The sequence below is a fragment of the Beta vulgaris genome, chromosome 2, assembly GCF_026745355.1.
Source record: "Beta vulgaris subsp. vulgaris cultivar EL10 chromosome 2, EL10.2, whole genome shotgun sequence".
NCBI lineage: Eukaryota > Viridiplantae > Streptophyta > Magnoliopsida > Caryophyllales > Amaranthaceae > Beta > Beta vulgaris.
Genome location: NC_079203.1, coordinates 20,720,559 through 20,748,291, shown reverse-complemented (window position 1 = coordinate 20,748,291; position 27,733 = coordinate 20,720,559). Strand labels below are relative to the sequence as shown.

Sequence of the window (27,733 nt, the reverse complement as noted above, 5' to 3'; positions counted from 1 at the left end):
TGCTGACCCTCTAGAGTTTGCACTTACTATGGATGTTTCCCCAGGCATCAATGCTGAAGTTGATGCATGCATTATCGATTTGGAGGGACCTCAGGTTGAAAAGGGAAAAGGATCGGTGGTTTTGGAAAATGTGCATTCTACCTATGCACCTGAGCTAACATGCTTGACTGCAAGCCAGAGTGGCAGTCTTACAAGGAGGAAAATGTTTGTTGAGGGGGAAACTCATTGCCAAGCCCCTCCGATTTGAGATTGAGGAGGTAATATGGTCGTGCGGGACCTTTATAAACCAGCGCTGTGCGGGAGGCAACCCGTAGTTTTTTCTTCTTATCTCTTTTCTTTTTTTTTTCTTTTTTTTTCCATTTTAGAGAGTGAGAGAACGAGAGAGTACTAACATTAATTTATCCTTTGAGCATCGTCGTATAGTTCATCTTGCGGCACTGAGGACATTGCCACATTCAGCCTGGGGGAGGATTTTTGTATGTATTTTCTCTCTCTTTTACTACCTTTTAGTGTCGATTTTTTGCTTTCTTAGGCCAGATTTATTTGCTTTCAGACAAAAAATAAATATTGCCGAAAAAATACCAAAAATACGATTTGACTGGATTGGTGTGATTGCTTCCCTGTGCCCCATGACGTTCTTTGAAAGTATATTTGGGCTCTTTATCTGAATAACTGGGTACTTGAGATTGTGATACTGGAATGTGAACTCTAAATGCCTTGACCTTAAGTGAGTTTTGATGATAACGCGCTTATCTTGACTGCATACTTGAATTAGTTAGACTGTGAGGATTCTTTCTTGCCAATGGGTTTATTTCTATGTCCATTCTGTTTCTTGTGTGTTAGTTCCTCATTAGCTGATTGATCTCGACTTTGACAACGTACTTATTGATATCTGATGACTTGTAGCAATTGCTGTGATAGAGGCGTTCTTTTGTCTGATTCTCGAGCCTCAGAGTGATTATTTTCGATATACTATTATCCTCCTTAGCCCCGCTTAGCCTAATGACTATTTCATGTTACTAAACTTTATTACATGGCTCTGGTCCTTATTTTGATATTAATCCTAAGCCTAGCTTGGGGGAGCATCTGTCTAAGTTAGTATCTAAGATGATCTTTATGAGTTACTTTGGATGGAGATGATTGTATTAAGTTTCAAAATTCGAGAAAAAAAAAGAACAAGCAAAGTGAAATACATGTGATTGTTGGATCCAAAAGATGCAAAGAAAAAGGAAAAGAAAGATTAAAAAAATGAATAAAAAGTTAAAAATTTCTTTCGTTCACAATTGCTTGCAAAGAAAAAAATTCATCACACTGCTTCAAGGATGGGTTTATTGAAAATTTTGTTGATTCATAGAATTGGGACATTGTTATTGGCTATGTTTTGGTTGATACTTCTAGTGACTTTATCTCCCCCATTCTTGGTTTTTCCACCACATTTCCTATACATATTCCCTACCCTTAACTAAGCCCCATTACAACCCTGAAAAAGTCCTCTTGAGCTTGTGCTTACATTGTTTATTGGATTGATGTGGAGTCAGTTTGTCAAGGTTAAAGAGTACGTTCGCTACTTGAGTCGACATGGTTAGGATGAGTGGCATTATTACCTTTCTAAACACATGAGAGTGTGAGTGGGAAGGGTTATTATGGTTGGGATGGTGAGTGGTCGGGCGCATCTTTTGCCTGCCAAAAAAATGTTGAGAGGAGTGACACCGTAGTGAGTGCCTTTTCGAGATTTGCATGTCATATAAGACAGCCGCATTTGATTGCTTATTTTGGCAATTGGTGAATAAAGTAATCTAAACAGTTGAACTTGAATTGTGCCTGCTTGAATGATTTATGAGCTTTATAAAAGATTTTGATCTCTGTTTTCATATATAAAAGGGTGAAGCAATCATATTCATGTTCATGTCTTGTTTGCTTGAGGACAAGCAAAGGTTTAACTTGGGGGAGTTTGATATGTCACATTTATATATAGTTTTTAGATGCATTTTGATTGCATTTAGAACTCCTTTTAGAGCACTTAGGTGCATAATGAAATGAATTACGTAAGTTGTGCTCTACTACTCCCCGTTTGCGTGTTTTGATCTTTTTCAGGTTACTTTGATGCAAATTGATTATGATTACCTAAGATCAAACCTATTAATCATTGAAGATGAAGATATCTTGCACAAGGATCACAATGCATCCGTTCGGGGCAATTTCGAGTTAGAATGAAGCAAAGAGTTAGTGAACGAAGTGTCAAAACTGACACCTGCTCACTATTTTGGCCATAACGTTTTATAGACAATTGATAATCAAAATATTCCGGTTGGGTTGGAAACTAGACTTCAAGGGATTTCCAATGATAGGTCACACGCCCCAATCCGACTTCTGGTTTGAGAGATACATCCTTTGCAAGTTGACGCAAAATCGCAATTTTGTCGCCTGGTTGACCGGGCGGTTTCACGCGACCGGGCGAAATTAAAATTTCACCAAGATGCAAGGCATGTGAGCCCGGTCAACCGGGCGAGAAAGGAGCCAAAATCGCTTACGCGCCCGACCGGGCGGATTTAGCTTTTCTGTCGTAACTCTTAATCAACGTAGGCCGACCGGGCGGTTTCTCAAGACGTGTTTTTTCGCTTTTTTTAGTCGGTTTTGTAAAAAGTATAAATAGGTTTTTACTATTTTCGATTAGACTATCTTATTTTCTACGTTTTTAGGGCCAAACACTTAGTTTTTCTCTCTCTACCTTTGTGTTAACTATTGATTTTGAAGATTATAGAGATCGTTGATTTCCTTTTCATTGTTCTTCAATCATTCGGTATTCTTCTCTACTTAGTTTAATTTAATGAATTCTTTTACTTTGATTATGTTTATTGAGTTTATTATTATCATGAGTGAGTACTCTATTTCTAGGGCTTAGAGAGGGAAGCCATGTTTATACCTTTTTGATTGTGGTTTGATATTCTTTGATATTTGGATTGAATTAGAATAATTCCTGTTGATTTGTTATGCTTGTTTAATTCATGTAATTGCGCAATATCATGTGTTATGTTTAGCTAATAAGAATTAGAATCGAAAGATCGTAAAATTAGAGGCTAGTTACAATAGGTAGATTTGATTATGTTGAGCGACCGTACTGGCATATGTTAAATCTAAGAGTTGTTAATGCCTGTCCAAGGATTAACGAAATACCCTATTTATTCGAACATCAATCCAAGTATTGTTAAACTATATTGTAGTGATTAAATTGGTATAAGCATGGTGGACCGATCGATTGCCATAGGCTTTTAATTATTTGATAAATTCCCATCTTTCTGTGTTCTAGTTAATTCTAGTTTAGTCATTAATTCTTCAATCATTTCCTCTCTTAAAGTAGTTAGATGATTGAGCACAAATCTGTAGCACTCCTCTCCCTGTGGATCGACCCGTATTTGCCAGTTTCCGCTAAACAGACACCGTGCACTTGCGGTATATTTATAACAATGTGCAAAGCTGTTTTTTGTTAGCTTAATAACATATTACCTTCACCAACTCCACTTAAATCCTTATATCCAAGTACTACCAAAAAACAGATCTGAATAACAAGGTTATTATAACGTTACAACTATAACTACTAATCTGATTTCTTTTACTAACTTTATACCTTACTTATACTTACAGAACTTAATCAGATTTACAACTTAAATCAATTTTACAAACTTAGTTAATTAATAATATACTCTAATTACAGCTTAATTAAACTATAACTTAATATTATACAATTCATATTATACAATATTAAGTACTTAAAAGGAAAATCATATTATATACATATTTTTTTTATACCACTCCGTCTCGCCAGCGTCAAACACCGGCAACCGACTCCGACAACCACGTAACCAGCCTCGAGCCTTGAAACAAACTTCGCGCGCCAAGCACGACAACAGCACTCGCGCACCTTGCTTCGCACCCCCAGCCAGCCTCAAGTCTCAAACACCTTGCTTCGCACAACCAGAGCACTCGTGCACGCCAAGGACGACAGCAGCAACGACAATTTGTCGCTCGTTGCACTAACCTCGCACAATTCGTTGCACAACGCGCGACTTCGCACCGCCCAACCAACCTCGACACCCTCACTCGCATGTCTTGCACAACCTCTCGCACAAGATCCTCGAATGCACCAACGCACGTTCGCACAAGACGATGCACACTATGACAGCATGAATTCTCCCGACCAGCTTACAGAGGATTAAGCACAGTGAAAGAGACTTTGGTCGAGATAACCTGAACTATTACCGTCACACTCACCGAACTGCATCGAAGAGTGTGGAACTCATTTTCCCAAATTCTATTCAAATTGATTAACTATTACGACAATGCTCTGATTCTCAAACTCTATTCTCATAAATTTCTACAGAAAATCCGGTAGAGTTTCCTTTGAAAATAGGATAACGCTAAAGCGAGAATTAATTTAAACCTGTTTGCAATATCAATAAATAAAATACTCCAAACTCAACAACCTCAACGCTTTTGCGGAGCATAATCAAGAGTATTAGCTAGCAATTCTTAAATACAGAATTATGTTATAACTAATTTAATTACTAACTATTACAATGTCGAACGTCCTCACTTCGATAACTATAACACTACTCCAGCTCGTAGCTTCAACTTGCAAAAGGTTAACTTATGGCTTCAACCTGAAACATTTATGAAAACTGCCACCCACCAAGTGGTGGGCCACAGAAATGACAAAACAACATATGCGCATTGGTAAGTGCGTTTCTAACGCACTTTATGACCCCCTTTTGGTTTGTTTTGGTCCCCATTATATCCCTTTGTTCCCTCTTTTTCCTCATTTTTCCCTTCTATTTCATTCACTTGATCATACTTCATCATAGTGACATTTTGCTAGATTATCGATCTATTTTGATCGAAATTCTAGCACATATGCTTTCACCTTATTTTCTTGTGTTTTTATTGCAGGTATGACCCTTTTCGGGGCCGAGTAATGCGAGACATGGCTTAAGGGGACGAGCTAGAGAATGCGAGGGAGCTTGAGGTGCTTTTGGAGTTGCCCGCACACCATGATGCGCCCGCATAGATAAGTGGTGCGCCCGCACCTCAGCAGATTCAGAGATAAAAAAAAAGCAGACGACATTGGTGCTCCCGCACCAAGCACAAGGTGTGCCCGCACCTGTGTCTGGTTCGCCTGCACCATATGACGGATGATTTCACCTTGAGGCAGAAGAGTCAGGTGCGCCCGCACCTGACATATGGTGTGCCCGCACCTGTGCATGGTGCGCCCGCACCATGCGTTTCCGGAAAGAAATCGTGGCATCATTAAACTTTTTTGTTTTTGTTTGGAACTTACGTTTTATTCTAGTTTTTAGAGAATATTTTAGGGTTTTATACTAGAGAGAAAACATTTGAGTTTTTGATTGAGAATTGAGATTAGAAATCGTAATTTGTGATTCCATTAACATCAAAGGTACTTTTCATTGAATTTTAATTCGAAGTTTCAGATTTTTTTCATTCTCTTAGTGTTTGTTCTTGTTTTTAGTTTATTTTAGATCTTCATTCTCATATTCTTATAATTGCGATTTCTATTAGTTTAATCATTTCTTAATCATGTTTAGCCTTACATTTGTCATAGTTTTCATGTTTAATTGCTTAGAATCCATGATTAGTGAGTAGTTTCATATCTAGGGTTAGGGTGAAAGTATGAATTAGGGTTTTAAATGTGTTGTTAATGTGATTGTGATGTTTTAACGAAGTTTATGCATTGATCTTGGTGTTTTGAGACCTTAGGATAGATATTGATCACATTTATACTTTGGTACTTTGATTTCAAATGTTCTTAAATCGAATTTTGAACTCTTTTATCATCCCCAAGAATCAACTTAATTTCTAGGCCAAGATATTGGGTAGAAATTAAGGGGATCCTTCATTAGGGGTTTTTCGAACTTATTGAATCACTTAATCAATTAACTAAAGACCATTCGAGAGAGGATTTAGTTGATTGATTAAGAGATTACTCTTGAGGATCATTCGAGAGAGAACTCGAGTACTTTAGAGGAAAACTAAACCTTGCTAATCGTCTTCATGACTTCACAATCGCATTAACAATCATTATCCGATCTTATTCATACTAGTAACCTTAACTCTAGTGTCTTCTTATTTGATATTTAACCCCTTGTTATTTGCTAGTTCTAGTCTTTAGCTAGTTATAATTGTTACTAAAACTTTTTGAACCCCCAAATACCATTCATTTAGGTAGTCAGGACTTGATAAACTTTAATTGATCACAATTTTCCTGTGGATCGACCCTCGACTTGCCCTTACTATTTTCTTAGTAATTGCTCGTTAGGTTTCATAAATATTGTTTGAGAAGCGATTTTTGGTGCCTTAACGACACACTAAAAACCTCTTATCAAAATGGCGCCGTTGCCAGGGAATTTGTGCTATTATTTAAAGTTTATTTTAATTTAGTTTGCTTAGTTGATTTTCCTTTTATTTTCTTTTTGACTGTGGTTGTTATTTGCTAATCTTCTACTTAGCTTTGTTGTGTTACATGAGAAGAAGAGATCATAGTTCACCCACTTTGCCTTTATATCCTGAAATCGATCATATATACATTGCGAAAGCTTCGGAAGAATTTGGAAAGTTTGTCTTTGGGTTCCGAGCCATCTTCGCCAGTCTCAAGTATAAGTGAAGTTGAATTAGATATGGGTGAAGCAAATCCGCAACTCTTTAGGGATTTCGGAAATCCGGGGTCCTATGTTCTTCAAGGTGGTATTCGACTTCCCACCACTACTACAAATTTCAGTATTCACCCTTAGTATACTCGGATGGTGAAATCAGAACAATTTTGTGGGGGGTCGGATGAAGATCCTCTTGACCATGTCGACAGGTTTCTTGAGATCTATGCTACGATAACAACAATTGACGTCTCCCCTGATTATATCAAGATGCATTTGTTCCGATCCTCTCTTACCGGAAAGGCAAAGTCATGGCAAGAGCTTGCCTGCTATTTTCCTCACTACATGGAAGAAGTCACAATGGCCTTCTTGAAGAAATACTTCCCAGAGTGGAGGACTGCAGACATAAGGAGGAGATCTCCTCTTTGAGAAGAGAACGATGAGACACTTGCCGAAGCTTGGGAGCGGTTCAAGGAGATGATCCGTTCATGCCCACCATGAGTTCAACAAAAACCTCCTCATACGTTTTTCTATGATGGTCTTGATCCTATATCATGGGCCAACCTTGATGCTGGAGCGGGAGGTCAACTTTCTAAGATCCCGCAAGAACAACTTGAGTCCACAATTGAGGAAGTGATCAAGAACTACTCATGGGGTGGAAGACGAAGAGGTGCTCAACCCAGAAGAGCGGAAATTTGAATTAGACCCATGGATCAAATTCAAGCCAAGATGGACCAACTGACAAGAAGCTCTCAAGATCAATCTTGCTCATCTATCCTTACAGGTAAATCTTTTTCTTGTGATATTTGTGGTGGTACTAACCATGATACTTCTTATTGTGGGTACCCATTCGGAGCATGTGGCGCAATAAATTCAAGAGGAGATGGGTATCAAGGAAACCAAGGGTATAGAACAATCAACAAGGAGGTTGGAGACAACCTCAACAAAACTACACCCAAGGATTCAACCAACCTCAACAAGGATGGAATCAACCTCAACAAGGGTACAACCAAGCTCAAAACCAAGGGTTGCGCAAGGGTATAACCAAAACTATAACCAAGGTGGTTCATCCTCACAAGGGTCCAACACTTACCAAGCTCCACATCAAAGGCCAACAACCCAAAAACCTCCCTCCAACTCCATTCCCCAAACAAAATCCCGAAGCCATTCCATCTCCCGATCCAACCTCTCTCCAAATTCTCCAACAACTCCAATCCATGAACCAAATTCTCCAAAACCATGAGCAAAGGTTTCAAGAGCTACAAGCCACAACAAAATGCTTGAAACCCAAATCACCCAAGTAGCCGAGAAGAATCCCTCAACCGCCACAAATTAACTTCCGGGCCAACCCATTCCTAACCCCAACCTCCATCAAGCCAAAGCCATTCATTTGAGGTCGAACAAGCTATGAGGGTCCTAAGATGCCTAATGGGGGGTTAGATAAGGATGAAGAAGTTGAGGTTGTTGAGAAGGAGGACGAAGTTGAGGAAACTGAGAAAGAAGAAGTTGTGGAAAAAGATGAGCCACATGTCCAAGTTGGTGACAAAACTCCATTGCCATCACCTCCACCAACCAAGACCTATGTGCCTCCGGTTTCCTATCCTCAAAGGTTGGTTGAGAGAAAGCTGAGTGACAAGTTCACTAAATTTCTCAACATGATGAAGAGCCTGCAAATTAACATCCCGTTTCTTGAGGCTATGTCTCAAATGCCGGCTTATGCTAAGTTCTTGAAGGAGATTCTCTCCAACAAATGAAAACTTGAAGATGAGATTATCTCCCTACCCTACCAAGTGAGCGCTCTTGTGCAACGAACCATGCCCAAGAAGCAAAGAGATCCCAGGAGTTTCACCTTGCCGGTGAAGATAGGTGATCTAGAGCCTAAGGGTGCACTGGACGATCTAAGAGCGAGTGTCAATTTGATGCCTCTTTCTATTGCTAAGCACCTAAAATTTCCTCTTCATCCTACGCACAAAATGATTCAATTGGTGGACCACAATGTGAGAGTCCCTTGTGATGAGTTGGAGGATATACCGATTCAAGTTGGGCATGTGTTTGTACCATGCGATTTTGTGGTAATGGATATGGAGGAAGATCCTAAAACTCCTCTTATTCTTGGAAGATAAGCTCTAAAGACATTGGGTGCCGTGATAAACTACAAAAACGAAACAATCACGGTTGAGGTAGCTAATGAGCGGGTTGTGTTTGAGTTCTCTAAGACGTTGAAGAGACCTATGATGGAGAGAATTTGTCGGGTAAGCCTAGTGGAAGATGAGATAGAGGACGCTATGAGTGTCGTTCATACTGGGGATGAGTTGCATGCTACTCGTACCGAAACCCTTAGCTTGGACTAGAGGTGATCATTTTGGCCCGGCTCGTTTTTGGGCCAGGTTTTAGGCAGAATTTTTAGGCATGCGGGCCAGGCCGGGCCCAGCCCGACCCGCCCGTATTTTTTTGGCTTTGGGCGGGCTTTGGGCAAGCCATAAATGACTTTTTAGTTTATTTTTTGGCCCGACCCGTTTTGCCCCACAAAGCCCGCTAATTTAGGCCCGAAATAGCGGGCTTTGAACACAAAAATTCGGCCCGCCCCGGCCCAACCAATGGGCAAATTTTTTTGGCCGCGGCCCGGCCCGAACCCATGATCACCTCTAGCTTGGACATGGAAGAGGAGACACAAAATGAAGCGCTTGAGGTTCTAGCTACATCATCCAATGACAAAGAGGAGTGTTCTAAGCCTCCTCCAAAGGTAGAGTTCAAGCCCCTTCCCTCCTCACTCAAATATGTTTTTCTTGATGATGCATGCACTTATCCTGTTATTGTCAATTCGATTCTTGATGACATCTCTATATCCAAACTGATTGAAATATTACAAAAATATAAAGATGTCATTGGATATTCGATTGATGACCTTAAGGGGATAAGCCCTTCTCTTGCTATGCATCGTATCCATCTCATCGATAGTAATGCCTCCTCCATCGAGCAGCAGAGAAGGCTCAATCCCAACCTCAAAGAGGTTGTGAAAAAGGAGATTATGAAACTACGTGACGCGGGAATCATCTACGCTATCTCAGATAGCAAGTGGGTGAGCCCGATTCACGTAGTTCCAAAAAAAGGAGGCATGACTATAGTTGAGAATGAGAAAGGTGAAACAATCTCGACTAGGACTGTCACTGGGTGGAGAGTCTGTATTGATTACAGGAAACTGAACAAATCCACCCACAAAGATCATTTCTCCCTTCCTATCATTGACCAAATGTTGGAGAGGCTTGCTCGTCATTCACACTTTTTCTCGATGGTTATTGGATTCTTTCAAATCCCCATTCATCCGGATGACCAAGAGAAAACCACTTTACTTGTCCGTATGGGCATTCGCATATCGAAGGATGCCTTTTGGTTTGTGTAATACCCCATCCACTTTTCAAAGGTGTATGACAGCAATCTTCTCTGACATGTTAGAAGATTCCATTGAGGTGCTCATGGATGACTTTAGCGTGTGTGGTTCATCTTTTGACACATGTCTGGTTAATCTTGAATGTGTGTTGAAAAGGTGTCAAGAGACGAACCTCATCCTGAATTGGGAGAAGTGTCACTTTATGGTCGAGGAAGGCATTGTCCTTGGGCATAAAATATCGAAAAAGGGCATTGAAGTAGATCCGGTAAAGGTTTTGATTATTGAGAAGCTTCCGCCACCGAACTCGGTGACGGGAGTTCATGCTTTCCTTGGACATGCGGGTTTTACCGGCGTTTCATCAAGGATTTTTCTCAAATAGCAAACCATTGACGAATCTACTCCAAAAAGATGAGATTTCGAGTTTGATGAGTCTTGTACTAAGGCTTTTGAAACTCTTAAAAAAGCCCTTATTTCTGCCCCCATTATGCAAGCTCCGGATTGGAGCTTGTCTTTTGAACTAATGTGCGATGCTAGTGACTTTGCAGTGGGCGTTGTTCTTGGACAACGAAAGGAAGGAAGGCTTCATGTGATAGCCTATGCAAGTAGGACTCTGGATGATGCTCAACGGAATTATGCAACTACGGAGAAGGAAATGTTGGCCGTAGTCTTTGCATTTGACAAGTTCCGTTCTTACTTGACCTGTAATAAGGTTGTGGTGTATGAGGATCATTCTGCGGTCCGTTATTTGATGAGTAAGAAGGATGCCAAGCCTCGGCTCATTAGGTGGGTGTTGCTTCTTCAAGAGTTCTATTTTGAGATGAAAGAGAAGAAGGGACGGAGAATGTGGTAGCTGACCATCTTTCTCGCCTCCCTCTTGATGAGAAGCTCTTGAATTTGGATGAGATCCCTATTGAGGAAGATTTGAGAGAAGAAGCGTTATTCGCCATTCTAAAGAATGAGATTCCATGGTTCGCTGACTATGCAAATTATTTGGCTTGTGGGATTGAGCCTCATGGTTTTAATTCCCAACAAAGGAAGCGGTTTTTTAGAGAAGTTTCGAGGTTCTACTGGGATGACCCGCTCCTTTTTAAGAAGTGTGCTGATGGAGTATTTAGGAGGTGTATGCCGAATCATGAGATGACCTCGGTTTTGAATCATTGCCATACTTTGGCATGTGGAGGGCACGATGGAGCAAGCAAAACTGTTGCTAAGGTGCTCCAGTGTGGTATGTTTTGGCCGTCATTGTAAAAAGGATGCTCAGGAATTTGTGTTGGATTGTGATAGATGTCAAAGGAGTGGTGGCATCACAAAGAGACATGAGATGCCTCAACAGAACATTTGCAAGGTTAAGCCGTTTGATGTCTGGGGAGTCGACTTCATGGGTCCCTTCGTTCCTTCATGTGGCAATGTGTACATTCTTGTTGCAGTCGACTACGTGACAAAATGGGTTGAAGCCATTGCCTCCCCCACCAATGACCACAAAGTTGTGACCAAACTCCTGAAAAAGATCATATTCCCTTGATTTGGAGTTCCCCGTGTGTTGATAAGTGATGGCGGTTCACACTTTGCCAAGAAGCAACTAGAAGCAATTTTGAAGAAATATGGGGTAAATCACAAAGTCGGTCTTCCTTATCACCAAACCCAAGGCCAAGTTGAAGTCTCAAATCGAGAAGTTAAGAATATCCTTGAGAGAGTGGTCAATAAGACACAAAAGGATTGGTCTTTGAAGCTTGATGATGCTCTTTGGGCTCTTCGCACGGCTTTCAAGACACCTATAGGCACCACTCCCTAGCGCCTTGTGTATGGCAAAGCTTGTCATTTGCCGGTTGAACTAGAGCACAAAGCTTGGTGGGCAGTAAAAGAGTTCAACATGGATCTTCATTTGGCGGGTGACGCTCGCAAGGAAAGGTTAGTAGAGCTTGAAGAACTTCGTTTTGACGCTTATGAGAGTTTGAGACTATACAAGAGCAAACGAAGAAATGGCATGATCACCGGATTCCACAACGAAAATTTCTGGTTAGGGACAAAATCTTATTGTTCAACTCAAGACTAAAACTCTTCTCTGAAAAGTTAAGTCCAAGTGATCAGGTCCCTTCTTAGTTTTGAAGACTACTCCCTATGGGGCTTATCAGGTTTTGGGTGAGAACGGTTCATTTTGAATGAACGGTCAAAGATTGAAGCTCTATCATGATTCTCATGCCATTGGTTCCATTGGTTGTTTGATTCTTCGCTCACTTGAGCGACTGTCATGAAGGACGTATCCTTTTTAGTCCAGCTAATGACTTAAAACAAGCGCTACATGGGAGGCAACCCGTTTCTTTTCTTCCCTTTCCTTTATTTCATTTCATTTTTCTTTTGATTGTTAATTAGACGTTTGATTTATCAGCTAGCCATGAGAGCTACATTGGGACATCTGATTTTTATGAAAACTTGAGTGATTTAGAAAAGAAAGATTGAGAAAATGGATGTTTATAGTGCGTCTGCACCCCATTGAGGTGCCCCGCACCGTTCTAAAATTTTTCGAAAATTTAGAACAGTGCACCCACACCACATAAAGGTGCATCCGCACCAGATTGTAAAACAATACGAAGGAAAAAAAAAAAGGTTAGGTGCTCCCGCACCAATCTAAATTTTTTCAAAAATTCAGACTGGTGCACCCGCACCTCCTCTAGGTGCGCCCGCACCAGGTTTTTTTAAAAAAAAAATCGAGAAAAAATAGAAGAGGTAGGTGCTCCCACACCTCCTCAAGGTGCGTCTGCACCTTTGAAAACAAATTTTTGGAGAAAAAACTGGTGCGCCTGCACAAAATTTTTAACACTGATAGAAAAAACAGACGAGGATGGTGCGCCCGCACCACCGCAAGGTGCGCTCGCACCAACCCTTAAATTTTTTTTTCAACAAAAAACAGAAGGGTCTGGTGCGCCCGCACCAAACTTCTTCAGCTTTCTTTCATGCGTTTGGTGCGCCCGCACCTGGTAGAGGTGCGCCCGCACCAAACCCGGCTGGGTAACTACACGAGTTTTCCTCTAATTTTTTTCGGCCCTCAATCCTCTTTCTCCTCCTATATTTTCGCACTCCAATTACACTCACTCACTTTCTCTATCTTCATCCATTCTCGATCCGGCCACCACACTCATTTTCCGACGACTTTCGACGACTTTTCTCACCGGAATCTTCATCACCTTCATCTCTACAACACTCAAGAGCACAAAATTTGGGATTTTGCATGGTTTTGATTTCTTGGGTTTCAAATTTGGGGATTTTCATCTCCAAGTTGGTAACTCTCTTCTAACCCTTGGTTTTCATCTATAATCTTGTTATTTGGAATTCTAGTGTGTTTTATTTTAGATTGCATGCTTGTTTTTCATTCAATTCTTGGTTATTCATGAAGTTTGTCAATTTTTGTGCTTGATGTTGTAGTGAACAAGTGCGATTTCATGTTCTTTGTGATAATTTCATGATATTCTGAAGTTTTGTGAAATACACTGCATGAATTGATGAGTGTTGTTGATTATTTTGCACTACTTGTGGTTGGTTTGGTGAATTTGTGTTGAAAAGCACTTTGTGAGTGGTGAAATTCTAGAAGTAACTATACTTCTTGCTTGTTAGAAACTTGGTTGCCATTGATTGTGGATTGGTTAGCTGGTAGATTTTAGGATTAGTTTTTCTTTCCTTTTGATTTTCTTTTTTGTGTGTTTCTTTGTATGGAGAGTCAGTTTTGTGGTGTGTCATTGAAACAGATCGTCACTTATCATTCCCCTTTTGAAAAACAAATTTTTTTACCACCATGGGAAGAAGCAGTGGCGAGGGTTCATCCTCTCGGTCTAAGAGAGCTAAGACAGGATCCTCCTCACAAGTACCCTCTTCCAGCTCTAATACCCCACCCCTTTATGCTCTAAAATTTCCCAATGTGGCTCAAAAATAAATTTTTACACGACTTTCTGAGCGCACACTTCGTCCTACGAAGTTCTATGACTATGTTACCTGCGTCAACCTTACATCGAATCGTTGATAAGAGAGATGGTAGATAATATAGGGCTATCGGACTTCCTCGCCATCCGTGAACCTACTTATGATCAACTTACTCTCGAATTCTTGACTACGTTGAACATAAGCAGGGAGGCGGACACGAGTGTTCTAACTATTCAGTGTCGTCTGTTTAATCAAGTTAGAACACTCTCTTTCGATGAATTTTGTGAAGCATTTGGGATGGATTCTAGTGCCCCTTGTGATGCCCCTTTGGGCACCATTTGGCAGGGGTACAACGAGCAGGAATGGTGGGCTAAGATCACCAATGGCGCGACTCCGTTTCGGACGAACTCGTCCAAAGCATCGGAGATCATCCACATTGCTCTCCGTTACTTCCATAGGATGTTGGTTTATACCATCTTTCCTAAGCAGGAAGTCGGGCAGTTGAGGAAGGAAGAGCTGCTGGTTCTTTGGTTTGCCACTAACGGGGACCATCGTAGAGCCCGAATCAACTTTGCTCCTCTCTTCCTTAACCGACTACAGGAGATTCGGGGTGGGGGGGGGGGGGTACTACGGTATCTGGGGAGATCGTTTGTGGTGGAATGATCACCCAGATAGCGTCCTACCTCGAGTTGGACGATGACCTGGCTCGCTTGGAAGCTAGCGTGCCTACTGTTGGTCAGTCCAACCTTGGATGTGCGAGTCTACAGCTGATGAAATTCCTGCGCCATTACATGAAGCCAAACTGCATTTGTCTTGTAGGGGGGCGACCTTATTGTTATATGAAAACATAGTCCATCTGAAACCCTCCCGCTAACTGGGAAAACTTGGCGGGTTCCCCCTTCCCATATCGCCCCTCAGGATGTCCCTGATAGGATTTTCACTCAATCCATCCCTGCGGACGGCATTCCACGCGCTCCAGAGGTCCGAGGCCCGACCACCGCATTCCTGAGAATGAGGTGGCCGAAGCTTCCTCCTCTTAGTCTTTCGATATGGGCTCCATCATGGCGGTTATAGCCCAAATGCAGGCCTCTCAGGAGGCCAATCACTACGCGGTTACTACTACTCTTGCCGGTATCCGCACCGACCTTGACCATGTGTCTAGGGTGGCTTGGCGCACTCACCTCGCCAATGTCCACTCCGGACATGAGGCTCCCTTCCCTAACCATCCCCACTATCCTCCTTCTTTCGACCCTCGCGAAGGGCCATTTGAGGAGCCTTCTTTCCGTCCCTATCCCCACTACTTGTCTTAATATCCTGATGGGTCATCCGGTGGGTATTTCTCCCGATGGGGGCGATGGTGGGAATTATTAGGCGCTTTTCATGACCCCCCCTCCCTCTCCCTCCTTTTGCAACTCCGAGCGCGGAGTTTCGCTTAAACTTGGGGGACTTGCATGTATGTCTATATCTTTGGGAGTTTTGGGGTCATCGATGGTTAGCAATTTAGGGGTTTCATTGGTTTTCGGTGTCATTCGGTGATTGATCCTGTCTGTTGGTTTTGACTTCCCCCACCCATATTGACTTCTCTTTCACCTGTACAGCTTTGTTTTGGTAGATTTGTTTTGCTTTGCATATATAAAAAAACATTTTCCTCTTTTATTCTTTTTCTTTTTATTTTTCTGCATTTAGGATAGCTTGGTTGCATGCATGATTTGTGGTTAGAAGTGTTCATGACTTGATTGGAAGACCTTCCCTACATTATACTTGATGATTTTGGAAGCCCTGTTGTGATTTTAAGCGTCTCTTGAGAACGATAACTTTTGGTAGAGTCTCTTTGAAATTAGGCGAGTTGGATGAATGGATTGTCTTGCCCCTTATGCGACAAATCCCTAAGGAGGGCCAAGAACCTCGTAAGACTCACTCACAACCCTCACCATTGATCGCCTAACTTGTGACTTGCATTTTAGCTCCCCAAAATTGCATAAGACCGAGCCTCTAGAAGAATGATTTAGGGCGTTTCTTTTGCTAGTAATAGGAGCTACAAAACCAAAAGCTTTAATACCGGCATAATATCCGCTTCTCAACCCATCTGAGCCTTTCTATCCTATTGTTTTGACGCTTATGAGAGTTTGAAACTTTACAAGAGCAAACGAAGAAATGGCATGATCACCGGATTCAACAACGAAAATTTCTGGTTAGGGACAAAATCTTATTGTTCAACTCAAGACTAAAACTCTTCTCTGAAAAGTTAAGTCCAAGTGATCAGGTCCCTTCTTAGTTTTGAAGACTACTCCCTATGGGGCTTATGAGGTTTTGGGTGAGAACGGTTCATTTTGAATGAACGGCCAAAGATTGAAGCTCTATCATGATTCTCATGCCGTTGGTTCCATTGGTTGTTTGATTCTTCGCTCACTTGAGCGACTGTCATGAAGGACGTATCCTTTTTAATCCAGCTAATGACTTAAAACAAGCGCTACATGGGAGGCAACCCGTTTCTTTTCTTCCATTTCCTTTATTTCATTTTATTCTTCTTTTGATTGTTAATTAGACGTTTGATTTATCAGCTAGCCATGAGAGCTACATTGGGACATCTGATTTTTATGAAAACTTGAGTGATTTAGAAAAGAAAGATTGAGAAAACGGATGTTTATAGTGCGTCTGCACCCCATTGAGGTGCGCCCGCACCGTTCTAAAATTTTTCGAAAATTTAGAACAGTGCACCCACACCACGTAGAGGTGCACCCGCTCCAGATTGTAAAACAATACGAAGGAAAAAAAAAAGGTTAGGTGCTCCCGCACCAATCTAAATTTTTTCAAAAATTCAGACAGGTGCGCCTGCACCTCCTCTAGGTGCGCCCGCACCAGGTTTTTTAAAAAAAAATCGAGAAAAAATAGAAGAGGTAGGTGCTCCCACACCTCCTCAAGGTGCGTCTGTACCTTTGAAAACAAATTTTTGGAGAAAAAACTGGTGCGCCTGCACAAAATTTTTAACACTGATAGAAAAAACAGACGAGGATGGTGCGCCCGCACCACCGCAAGGTGCGCTCGCACCAACCCTTAAATTTTTTTTCAACAAAAAACAGAAGGGTCTGGTGCGCCCGCACTAAACTTCTTCAGCTTTCTTTCATGCATTTGGTGCGCCCGCACCAAACCCGGCTGGGTAACTACACGAGTTTTCCTCTAATTTTTTTCGGCCCTCAATCCTCTTTCTCCTCCTATATTTTCGCACTCCCATTACACTCACTCACTTTCTCTCTCTTCATCCATTCTCGATTCGGCCATCACACTCATTTTCCGACGACTTTCGACGACTTTTCTCACCGGAATCTTCATCACCTTCATCTCTACAACACTCAAGAGCAAAAAATTTGGGATTTTGCAAGGTTTTGATTTCTTGGGTTTCAAATTTGGGGATTTTCATCTCCAAGTTGGTAACTCTCTTCTAACCCTTGGTTTTCATCTATAATCTTGTTATTTGGAATTCTAGTGTGTTTTATTTTAGATTGCATGCTTGTTTTTCATTCAATTCATGGTTATTCATGAAGTTTGTCAATTTTTGTGCTTGATGTTGTGGTGAACAAGTGCGATTTCATGTTCTTTGTGATAATTTCATGATATTCTGAAGTTTTGTGAAATACACTGCATGAATTGATAAGTGTTGTTGATTATTTTGCACTACTTGTGGTTGGTTTGGTGAATTTGTGTTGAAAAGCACTTTGTGAGTGGTGAAATTCTAGAAGTAACTATACTTCTTGCTTGTTAGAAACTTGGTTGCTATTGATTGTGGATTGGTTAACTGGTAGATTTTAGGATTAGTTTTTCTTTCCTTTTGATTTTCTTTTTGGTGTGTTTCTTTGTATGGAGAGTCAGTTTTGTGGTGTGTCGTTGAAACAGATCGTCACTTATCATTCCCCTTTTGAAAAACAAATTTTTTTACCACCATGGGAAGAAGCAGTGGCGAGGGTTCATCCTCTCGGTCTAAGAGAGCTAAGACAGGATCCTCCTCACAAGTACCCTCTTCCAGCTCTAATCCCCCACCCCTTTATGCTCTAAAATTTCCCAATGTGGCTCAAAAATAAATTTTTACACGACTTTCTGAGCGCACACTTCGTCCTACGAAGTTCTATGACTATGTTACCTGCGTCAACCTTAACATCGAATCGTTGATAAGAGAGATGGTAGATAATGTAGGGTTATCGGACTTCCTCGCCATCCGTGAACCTACTTATGATCAACTTACTCTCGAATTCTTGACTACGTTGAACATAAGCAGGGAGGCGGACACGAGTGTTCTAACTATTCAGTGTCGTCTGTTTAATCAAGTTAGAACACTCTCTTTCGATGAATTTTGTGAAGCATTTGGGATGGATTCTAGTGCCCCTTGTGATGCCCCTTTGGGCACCATTTGGCAAGGGTACAACGAGCAGGAATGGTGGGCTAAGATCACCAATGGCGCGACTCCGTTTCGGACGAACTCGTCCAAAGCATCGGAGATCATCCACATTGCTCTCCGTTACTTCCATAGGATGTTGGTTTATACCATCTTTCCTAAGCAGGAAGTCGGGCAGTTGAGGAAGGAAGAGCTCCTGGTTCTTTGGTTTGCCACTAACGGGGACCATCATAGAGCCCGAATCAACTTTGCTCCTCTCTTCCTTAACCGACTACAGGAGATTCGGGGTGGGGGGGGGGGGGTACTACGGTATCTGGGGAGATCGTTTGTGGTGGAATGATCACCCAGATAGCGTCCTACCTCGAGTTGGACGATGACCTGGCTCGCTTGGAAGCTAGCGTGCCTACTGTTGGTCAGTCCAACCAATTGGATAGTGCGAGTCTACAGCTGATGAAATTCCTGCGCCATTACATGAAGCCAAACTGCATTTGTCTTGTAGGGGGGCGACCTTATTGTTATATGAACACATAGTCCATCTGAAACCCTCCCGCTAACTGGGAAAACCGTTGGTGGGTTCCCCCTTCCCATATCGCCCCTCAGGATGTCCCTGATAGGATTTTCACTCAGTCCATCCCTGCGGAGGGCATTCCACGCGCTCCAGAGGTCCGAGGCCCGACCACCGCATTCCTGAGAATGAGGTGGCCGAAGCTTCCTCCTCTTAATCTTTCGATATGGGCTCCATCATGGCGGTTATAGCCCAAATGCAGGCCTCTCAGGAGGCCAATCACTGCGCGGTTACTACTACTCTTGCCGGTATCCGCACCGACCTTGACCATGTGTTTAGGGTGGCTTGGCGCACTCACCTCGCTAATGTCCACTCCGGACATGAGGCTTTCTTCCCTAACCATCCCCACTATCCTCCTTCTTTCGACCCTCGCGAAGGGCCATTTGAGGAGCCTTCTTTCCGTCCCTATCCCCACTACTTGTCTTACTATCCTGATGGGTCCTCCGGTGGGTATTTCTCCCGATGGGGGCGATGGTGGGAATTATTAGGCGCTTTTCATGACCCCCCCCTCCCTCTCCCTCCTTTTGCAACTCCAAGCGCGGAGTTTCGCTTAAACTTGGGGGACTTGCATGTACGTCTATATCTTTGGGAGTTTTGGGGTCATCGATGGTTAGCAATTTAGGGGTTTCATTGGTTTTCGGTGTCATTCGGTGATTGATCCTGTCTGTTGGTTTTGACTTCCCCCACCCATATTGACTTCTCTTTCACCTGTACAGCTTTGTTTTGGTAGATTTGTTTTGCTTTGCATAGATAAAAAAACATTTTCCTCTTTTATTCTTTTTCTTTTGATTTTCCTGCATTTAGGATAGCTTGGTTGCATGCATGATTTGTGGCTAGAAGTGTTCATGACTTGATTGGAAGACCTTCCCTACATTATACTTGATGATTTTGGACGCCCTGTTGTGATTTTAAGCGTCTCTTGAGAACGATAACTTTTGGTAGAGTCTCTTTGAAATTAGGCGAGTTGGATGAATGGATTGTCTTGCCCCTTATGCGACAAATCCCTAAGGAGGGCCAAGAACCTCGTAAGACTCACTCACAACCCTCACCATTGATCGCCTAACTTGTGACTTGCATTTTAGCTCCCCAAGATTGCATATGACCGACTCTAGAAGAATGATTTAGGGCGTTTCTTTTGCTAGTAATAGGAGCTACAAAACCAAAAGCTTGAATACCGGCATAATATCCGCTTCTCAACCCATCTGAGCCTTTCTATCCTATTTTTGCTTAACCCTCATAATGAGTCATGGCCAAACTTTCCCCAAAGTGGAGTGCATGTCTAGTTTGTGTTGAGTTGAGTTGTTTCGTTACTAAGTCTTGGTTGAAAGTGAGTTAATGTGCATGCATGATCGCAAAAGTTGAAGACATTTGTGAAAAAGAAAGACAAAAGAAATAAAAGAAAGAAAGATCTTATTGTTTGATTTGGATTTTTATTGAAAAAGATCAAATTGATGAGAAAATGAAGAAGTTCAAAAAGTGAAAAAGACAAAGTGAAAATCAAGGTTATGTGTTAGATTTTGGTTTGAGATTGGTGTTAGGACTAGCTTGGGGGAGTATTTACCCCTAGTTTGTACTCCACTTACCCTTTTTGCACCACATTCCTAAATTATAATCACACCCTTAACCTAGCCCCGTTACAACCTTAACAAAGTCCCTTTTGACTTATAGATTGGACTTGGTCGATTTAGTAGTGGCGGGCGAGATTTTGTGCAAGTCATGATGAGGGTCATCAAAATGTGATAGAGGCGAGCAATTATGGTTGAGCATCCCTAGGGAGAGTCAAACTTGGGACTTGGAAGTGGAGAAGAGTGAGAAATCACTCTTGGAAAGCCTTCTTTCAAAAACTCGGTTGATCGGTGGATTGAGCCCTTAGAGTCACTCTTGTGCTTCCTAATCATCTCCCCTCTTCTGTTTGGTTGGTCTCCTAAATCTTGTTATGAAATCATTTAGCTTGCATGTCATGTTCGTAACCTTGCATTTAGAGCATATAGGTTTGTTTCTTGCATGTTTTCCTTTTCTTTTTATTCTCTTTTTCCTCTTCTTTCCTTCCTTCTCACTCTTGATTTACTTGAGGACAAGCAAAACGCTAAGCTTGGGGGAGTTTGATAAGTGCATTTCTAACGCACTTTATGTCCTCCTTTTGGCTTGTTTTGGTCCCCCTTATTCCCCTTTCTTCCCTCTTTTTCCTCACTTTTCCATTCTATTTCATTCACTTGATCATACTTCATCATAGTGACATTTTGCTAGATTTTCGATCTATTTTGATCGAATTTCTAGCACATATGCTTTCACCATGTTTTCTCGTGTTTTTATTGCAGGTATGACCCTTTTCGGGGCCGAGTAATGCGAGACATGGCTTAAGGGGACGAGCTAGAGTATGCGAGGGAGCTTGAGGTGCGTTTGGTGTTGCCCACACACAATGGTGCGCCCGCACAGATAAGTGGTGCGCCCGCACCTCAGTAGATTCAGAGATAAAAATAAAAGCAGACGACCTTGGTGCGCCCGCACTAAGCACAAGGTGTGCCCGCACCTGTGTCTGGTGCGCTTGCACCTATGTTTGGTGCGCCTGCACCTATGTCTGGTGCGCCTGCACCTGTGTCTGGTGCGCCCGCACCATATGACGGATGATTTCACCTTGAGGCAGAAGAGTATGGTGCGCCCACACCTGGCATATGGTGCGCCCGCACCTGTGCATGGTGCGCCCGCACCTGTGCATGGTGCGCCCGCACCATGCGTTTCCGGAAAGAAATCGTGGCTTCATTAAACGTTTTTTGTTTTTGTTTGGAACTTACGTTTTATTCTAGTTTTTAGAGAATATTTTTGGGTTTTATACTAGAGACAAAACATTTGAGTTTTTGATTGAGAATTGAGACTAGAAATCGTAGTTTGTGATTCCATTAACATCAAAGGTACTTTTCATTGAATTTTAATTCGAAGTTTCAGATTTTATTTCATTCTCTTAGTGTTTGTTCTTGTTTTTAGTTTATTTTAGATCTTCATTCTCATATTCTTATAATTGCGATTTCTATTAGTTTAATCATTTCTTAATCATATTTAGCCTTAGATTAGTCATAGTTTTCATGTTTAATTGCTTAGAATCCATGATTAGTGAGTAGTTTCATATCTAGGGTTAGGGTGAAAGTATGAATTAGGGTTTTAAATGTGTTGTTGATGTGATTGTGATGTTTTAACGAAGTTTATGCATTGATTTTGGTGTTTTGAGACCTTAGGATAGATATTGATCACATTTATACTTTGGTACTTTGATTTCAAATGTTCTTAAATCGAATTTTGAACTCTTTTATCATCCCCAAGAATCAACTTAATTTCTAGGCCAAGATATTGGGTAGAAATTAAGGGGATCCTTCATTAGGGGTTTTTCGAACTTATTGAATCACTTAATGAATTAACTAAAGACCATTCGAGAGAGGATTTAGTTGATTGATTAAGAGATTACTCTTGAGGACCATTCGAGAGAGGACTCGAGTACTTTAGAGGAAAACTAAACCTTGCTTAATCGTCTTCGTTACTTCACAATCGCATTAACAATCATTATCCGATCTTATTCATACTAGTAACCTTAACTCTAGTGTCTTCTTATTTGATACTTAACCCCTTGTTATTGGCTAGTTCTAGTCTTTAGCTAGTTATAATTGTTACCAAAACTTTTCTAACCCCCAAATACCGTTCAATTAGGTAGTCTGGACTTGATAAACTTTAATTGATCCCAATTTTCCTGTGGATCGACCCTCGACTTGCCCTTAGTATTTTCTTAGTAATTGCTCGTTAGGTTTTATAAATATTGTTTTAGAAGCGATTTTTGGTGCCTTAATGACACACTAAAAACCTCTTATCAAACATCAGCAAAGCTGAGTACTAACCCGTAAACAAGAGTAACACATATTTTGGTGGTTTTTACTTGAAAATGACTCTCACACAATCAACATAAGTTCAACAATGACACCGATCATAGCATGCTTAGCAGTAAGATTCTTGTTGAACATACATGTTACATTTCCAAATTCTACGTTTCATAAGACATCATCAATCACATAGTAACAAACACCATGAGGGAATTTTCAACAATGACATGTTTCTATATTCTCATTTAATCAACCTTTCAACTTACCACGATTCCATAGTAGGAATTTGAGGTCACCAACTTTGATATAAACAATATTCTTCATTTCCTTTAGTCGACTTCTTAATGGAAATTCACACTTATGCTTTCATATTCTATCAATCACTTTCTTATATTATATAAACAACCTCTTATCAGGCAATAAATATCATAACAACTTTTACTATAGTGATTCCTTATCGGGAATCCAACATTAGTATCGCTTACCATGATATGCCTCTTCATATTCATAAACTGAATAAACATTCATTACTTACCTGATATGATTCCTTATCGGGAATCTAATGTCGAAACAACTTACCACGATACGATTCCTTACCGGAAATTCAATATCAATATAACTTTCACAACTTGAGATAACTTTCTTTCAACCAAGGGGAAAGAGAACGTGGCGGAGGAGACAAAGCTTACACTCCGATAGTGGGGGGTCGTGACCCAACCATCAACTTTACTTTTGGCCAATAACCGCGACTAGTCTGGAGTACATTTTTCCGCTAATTTCATCAGCCATCCACAGGTTTCACATAACCTGATATAACGCCCGATTATCGCCCCATAGAGCAATGGACAGGTTTTCTTGTGGGGCCCCCAAGGTTCACAGTCCATGGGGCACTGTTCGTGTCACCTCATCCGTCGACTCAGACGAGGCTACTTTCCCCTTTTATATTCCTTTCGATTATCGTTCATAACACAATCAATCATTCTTGGAACTCATCCAATAATACTCGTGATTCTTAACATCTTTTAAACAACCAACCTTACTAGGAGACTTGCCTTAGAAAACTATAAATCACATGTCCTAGTTCTTCCATATGTAATTAAGGTTCAATATATATATCTGTGTTCAAACTCAATTCCAATTATAGAACTTATAACCACAATATAGTATATTCATCACAATGACAAAAGTCTCTCAGTTAGGATTATCTAACAAGAGTTATTAAGCCAACTCCACACATTACATGCTTTTGCATATAGATAGTTCATACTAATTCTCCTTTCCATACTCATCAATCTATATTCATCTCGTCAATAATATTAATTATCAAGTCCCAACAACACTCACAATATACACATCTCTCTCTTAGAATCAACTAAGGCGAGTTAATGAACCACTTACACCGAACTCATACTCTTGCATACATATAAATAACTTATGCTCTCTTACACTTCATGATTATCAATCCACATTTAGCCTAGCAACAATACTAATAGTGGTTATGAAATAACCACAAAACTCCCAATAGGTTTCTTAACCAGAATAAACTAACAAGCGAGAGTAAACCGAACTCTATAACTTAAGACTCATCATCCGAAGATTACTCCAAGGTAACTATATATAGTCCATATTATATCATTGGTTGAAATCTAATTCATAGCAGGTAAACTAACTCCGATACTCTTCACATTATTAACCATGATAAGTTAATCATTTTAGAACTATTTCCATCTCCAACCAACTTATATTCTTTATTTAAAAGTCAATCAAACTGGATCTACAGGTTGACCTTAATAACTTTACTTTTAGTCATTTGACAAAGAAGTAGCTAATATTATACTTTAAAACATTTCACTAAAATCAAAGTTGTTTACTAGAGTACTAGATTTACTTGGTAAGTATTATGAAGGAAAATGAACATGTTAATTCCCTTTTAGTAACTCCAAATAGGTGTTCTAACTTTACTATATTGATCCGTTTATAGGATATTTCCTTATCACATCAACTCAGGTATATTAACAAATGGACCTCGCGATAGAGTTTACTTCTAACAATCTTGGTATTATCAACACTTAATTAATCCTTTTCCTTTCTTTAGTTAACTGAAGTAACATAATCAATTCATTCTTAAAGTTTAGGTAAACAATTCTTAACTATTTAACATATACCTATATAACTTCTTGACTGCAATACTCTTCGCTTATAAGTAACAATGAACTCAAACTACTACTCTAGTTGATAACATGAATACGATTTAAGGTTTAACAACTTCCTATGAACATTAGAATCAAGAAAGACAAATCGCCTCTGACTAACTCATCCCCTTTTAATTATGTAATTGTTAACTAATAACAAGTATTTTTCATCTAGCTTACTTATATGAAACCAACTCAAATCACTTTTCTTAACTAAAGAAATCATCTCTCATGAATCTAATTACAACTCATTGATTAGGAGATAACTAAACTAACATGTTCATCCTTATGCTAATAACCTTCTAAGAATAATCATGGCTCCTCAAATAACTCTTCGCTCCATAACTCAATTCATAATTCTACTCCAATAATATTAGTAATATCAATTATCTTTTCTTAATAATTAACTTATCAAATAAACCAGTCCAAGTAATATCATTAATCATTTCTTATTACTCTTAATATAAACGATTCTATGAATTTAAATTACAATCTCTAGTAAAACAGACAATTCAATAGATTACTTACTATCCCACATAACAAGAGTAAAGCTTCAGTCAATCAAACTAAATTAACCTTTCTTAGTGAACTAATTTAGGAGCTTATAATCACAAATCCTATCAGAAATTAACATTACACCAACTTATTTATTACTAAAGCAAAAGAGTTTCCCCAATCTCAATTTACCACCAACATTCTACAGTAAGGCACTAAAACCCCATTTATGAAATCAACTAACACAAACACAACTCAATTTTGATATATTGATTTATAACCAACAATAATTCATCATCATATCAACAATAATTCAACATCATCAACTACATCAAACATCAATAATTCATAATCAATTCACTAATCTTCAATTAGAATAATAAAAAAACAGAATTAGTATCAAAAGGAAGGAGGATAGGGTGTAGTACCTTTACAAGAGGTAACACACCACTGCAGCAACACTAAGAAGCGGCAGATACCACCACTAACGACATCACGTCGCAAACAAGTAGCAACAGCACCACCGACCACGAAGATTGAAGAAAGGAAAGCGGTAGTGAGCGGCACCCACGCACAAACACTGGTGAAGAACAACAGCGACACCGATAAGAGAGGAGTGAGGAGTAGCGTCGGCCAGTAGCATCAAACCCACAACATACGAGAGAGAAAGAGTGTTTCGAGGAAGGAGAGAACGGCACGAAATCTCCGAGAACCTCGAAAAACGTCGGCGGTAGCGCTGATGGTCTAGCAGACCGCAACGAAGCAGCGAAGGGATAGAGATACCACCGGTTAAAACAAGGGTGATTGATTTGGGGTTTTGGGTTTTTCACGGGTTGGGGTTTTGGTTTTAGAAGATAAGTGAGGGTTTGGTATCTAAACAACCGAGAAGGGAAGATGGGGTTTAGGGGTTTACATTCCACATAAGGTATACAAATAAGAATTAGGAAAACAACTTGATTTCCTATTTTGAAACAAATACCACTCAACTAAAATTCAAAATGTATAATAATATTAATAATAACTTCATAAAATTAAGTAAATAAATATTTTGCAACACGACAAATAAAATTTATATTTCACAATTTCAATAAAATTGAAAAATCCGAAACATAATTAACTCAATAAGTATAATTAGCATTTAATAATCGCTTTTAAAAATAAGCCTGTTACACACACCCTCGCAATTCGTCGCACACACTCGCATAATTCGACCCGTCGCACACACACCCGCACCCGTCGACAGCTCGCACAAGTCCTTCGAACGCCTCCCGCACGCCTCGCACGACCCGACCTTGTCGAAGGCGACAAGTTTCAGAGGAAAACGACGAGGGGGATTGAGAGAGAAAAGAAGTGGCTAAGAAAGAGGAGAGAGAATTTGAGAGAAAAGAAAGAAGCAGCTGAGAGAGAGAGATTAGGGTTTTTGATTATTTTTTTTCCTGTTTATAGAGTGGCATTCTTAATTCTAATAGGATTTGTTTTATTTTATTTATTTCGAAATCAAAATAAATCAAACCATGATATAATTAGGTATACTAAATAGGTTGCTTATTTCAGTTATAATTGTAAGCTTACCCAAACTGTATGATTTTTTTGTAAATAATACTAAATACTTTTCGATTATATTCTTTATATTTTCATATTTATAATGAATAACTCCAAAAATACGGAGTATTACAGACTTCCCCCCTTAAAGGAAGTTTCGTCCCGAAACTTTGAGTTAACCAGTCTTAACGACAATCTTTTTGCACTTCTAAGTCCCAATATTTCACAAGCGTTTTCTAGCTTTCGCACGACACATAAGTAATAAATACACATAATTAACATGGTTAACAGACTTTAGAGTGGAAGCGCAAAATTCTATCGCATTCTTCCCCCCTTAAAAGAAAAGTTACGTCCCTGTAACTTACCTACCTTATGAAAAAGCTCCGGGTACTTCAGACGCATCACATCTTCGGCTTCCCATGTGGCCTCCTCAGTATTTTGATTTCTCCACAACACACCTTGAATTTTGGCGTCCTTATTTCTCGTACTACGCACCTTGTGGTCAAGGATCTTGATAAGTTTCTCCTCATAGGACAAGGTTTCATCTAACTCGACGTTTTCAGGTTCTAGGACATGTGACTCATCAGGTACGTATTTTCGGAGTTGGGATACATGAAACACGTTATGGACCCTTTCTTACTCGTTGGGCAATTCCAGGCGATAAGCGACTTTGCCTACTCTTGCTAAAATCTCATATGGTCCTATGAACTTAGGGCTTAGCTTCCCCTTT

The 27,733-nt window shown here is 40.4% G+C and overlaps 1 long non-coding RNA gene across 1 annotated transcript; it reads right to left on the bottom strand.

The window, feature by feature from the left end:
- Positions 1 to 309: 309 nt before the first annotated feature.
- LOC125494876 (uncharacterized) lies at positions 310 to 26,486 on the bottom strand. The gene is made up of 2 exons (XR_007271070.2): positions 25,890 to 26,486; positions 310 to 4,273 (listed from the first exon to the last, which is right to left on the bottom strand). It is a non-coding gene; the product is annotated as an uncharacterized LOC125494876 (long non-coding RNA).
- Positions 26,487 to 27,733: the final 1,247 nt, after the last annotated feature.